Below are 3,367 nucleotides of genomic sequence, written 5' to 3'. Positions count from 1 at the left end.
CATGATTTTAATATTCAATTTGTAAATGAAGGTATCCCAAAATGGGCCCCAGGCATCATAAATAACATTGGATTTATTTCCGCTTGTTTGAGTAAATTAAGTATCACAGTAGCTATCGCTAAACAAAGATCTGAGGACATCCCATTACGGGTCGCGTCAGAACGACCTTTCATCCAACCAATCAAAGGGTCGCTTACCAGATCATGAAAGTGACAGTGGGAATGTGTTTTCTAATCATGCAACAACGATATAAATAACACGGGGTATTCCGGACGACAGTTACGGGTTTTATGATTATATCCATACAATCTAGGACATCTATGAGCCATTCCAGAATGTTCTTATCAGTTTTAAAAAATTTAATCGAGAATACTTCAAAATATGTTTCGAAGCGTAGTCGCCAGTTTGAAACTTTGTGTCGTAAAGCTCGAGAAAGCTGCCATCTGATTGGCCAATGTCGGTTTCTTGTCAGTCATTTCATTGGTCGATCAAAATTCGCGAAACGTCGTTCTGACGTGACCGGTAATGGGATGTCTTCAGATCTTTGTTTAGCTGAGCGAAAACTAAGATTTGATTTTAATGAGATTGAAATGGATACAAATATCAGAGTCTGTGTGCATTGCTCTATCCATACTAATAAAACAGCAATTACAAATGTTATAGTTTTGACATAGAGTTGCGTCTGTAAACTTTCGAAGTAGTTTCAGTAATTGATTATGTATGTGCTCTGTGTATTTTTAAGGTCCAATGTTTTGAGTGAGTGAGTGAGTGAGTGAGTATGGTTTTACGCCGCTTTTAGCAATATTCCAGCAATATCACGGCGGGGGACACCAGAAATGGGCTTCACACATTGTACCCATGTCGGGAATCGAACCCGGGTCTTCGGCGTGACCAGCGAACGCTTTAACCACTAGGCTACCCGACCGCCCCTCCAATGTTTTGAACAGGCCGACTCCGTGTCGGTCAGTGGGAGACAAGGGGAGATATCGACAACTAATAATGTATACATAACTGACATAGGACATAAGACTGCCAACTTTGAGAGCAGGCTACCTCCAAAAGAGGCAGTTACACAATTGAAAACATTGTTGTTTTGTTTTGAGTAAGATCTATTATTTATGAAACATTTATTTACAAATCTCCGGGGTTTTTTCTGAACGAAAATCGTACGTTGTACACTGGACTACAGACATGATATATCTGGCAAGACAAAAAGTAATATTAAAACAGTTTAGGTGTGATATATTCATGAGGCTGTACTGCCGAATCTCATGTATTTCCCTGCATCTGGAATACACCCTGTGCGTTCAAGCTCCTCACATCGATAACCCGTTCGCGGAGCTCTCTATACAGTTGGTTGATTTTCCGTTAGTCTGCAATCTCGAACCAATCTGCTTATACAAACAACAAAGTCAATTCATCTGGAAAACATGGTCAGTCGTCAACCTTTTCAAAATGAACTATGATGGCATTCCCAAACACATCAACAAAAGTATGAATGTGACTACATTTGGGGTTAGAGGGCAAAGTTCAAGATTCTTGTAAAGGCCGCGCCCACACTGGTGGCAGTGATGGTACCGAGAGTGTAACGCAGGTGTCACGGGCTGGTAAGGAGTTTGTGTGCCCTCAACCGAAGGTAGCTAACCGCGAACAACAAATCAAGAGTTATATCCCTTATCCCAAAGGTAGGTAAGTCTGTTAAGCAAATGGTGAACAGGGTTTACAGTTTACTTCCCTTTGACCATCAACGGCACGGCACCTTCCAATTTGTCATTGTTCATCATCTTTTCACTGACACTCTTGATATTCAGCGACTTATGCACGTAAGAGGCGACTAACGGGATCGGGTGGTCAGTCTTACTGACTTGGTTGATACATGTCATCGTATCCCATTTGCGTAGATCGATGCTCGTGATGTCAATCATTGTCTGGTCTAGACTCGATTATTTACAGACTACCGTCATGTAGTTGGAATGTTACTGAGTATGGCGTTAAACAAACAAACAAACAAAACAAAGCATGATGCTGGCATAGAAATGATTATATGACACAAGTCTGCAAGTCTGAGAGTATTAAAATACAGGAAAAGACTAGCTACATTTCCCCATGGACTACCTCTCTTACCATTAGGTAGATGGCAACTCTGTAGCAGATAATGATGTGGACAAGTGAAAAACTATTTTCTAATCCTGTTAAATATGCTTCTGCTTGTAAGAATATCTTCCAATTCACTCACTGTACATAGTAAACAACACTCATGACACCCATGAAAGCAGAAGGAGATAACGTATGCTGAGGGCGCGTGAACTCGATATGAGTCCGTTACAGTAATATACGGTGTCGGTACAGTATTGGAGACGCCACTTTACTTCCACTGTCCCGGGATCCCGTGTTACACAAACTGCCACGTGACGACCGAGTTCCTTTGGTGAAATACCACGACTCCACATAGAACCAAACCACAATGACATCATGTTGAGATGTCAGCCCTTTAAAATGTTCGATTTTGGTGCCTGAATGAAGTCACTTTCAAACGTATCTGGTCAAATCCTTTGACACAAGCTTATAACCTTATTTTATACATACCTCTTTGTGAATGCATATCTGAGAAAGGAGATAATCGACATTATAAATGTTTGGTTCAGTATGGCTCCTGTTTTTGAACAAAAATGGCAAAGAGAACATAATTTAAAAAACACACGAACACATTTAATTGAAATAACAATTATTACAATATACCAACAACATGGGCATATACGGATCTGCATGACTAGATGTATAATAATCATTTTTTTGTTTTTAAGCCATAATGAAACAAAACTATGAATGTGTGGTTGGCATATATATACTTGTTGATTCCAGTTCATGGGAGGGTTCTCTTTGACATTACGAATTTGACACTTTGGGGCTATGTGGGTTGGAGTTTTTGCGCGTTATATCACTACTGGTGTCATCCTGAACCATATAGGTTGTTTAGTGTAAGGCAAACGACCTTTAATTGTACATGGGAATACACTCCTAACTTTGTCTGTGGCTGGGTTTTTCATTTCATCTTGATCATAGAGAGCTGGGAATAGGCTTACAGAAACAATGATGTCGTCTTGGAAATATTCATCACAGTGTTACGGGAAATGGCGAGTGATGACGACTGCGCAACGTTTTGTTTCGTGAACAACTCGTGTCAGAGAAGCTGAAAAGCTTCTTGCTGGTTACGGAAATGGGCGAGTGGTGACGAATGCAACGTTTTGAAGTGACGTTCCGAAAGTGTCCGATTGACGCTGAATGTTCTAAGGGAGGCAACTCATCGAGTACGGCAGAAGAGATTGTTGCGGTAAGTTTGTTCTTTTAATTCATACCAAGTAGAATA

This window comes from Haliotis cracherodii, unplaced genomic scaffold (assembly GCF_022045235.1).
Source record: "Haliotis cracherodii isolate W230 unplaced genomic scaffold, xgHalCrac1.p SCAF_11, whole genome shotgun sequence".
Taxonomy (NCBI): domain Eukaryota; kingdom Metazoa; phylum Mollusca; class Gastropoda; order Lepetellida; family Haliotidae; genus Haliotis; species Haliotis cracherodii.
Note: the sequence above shows the minus strand (reverse complement) of the source record.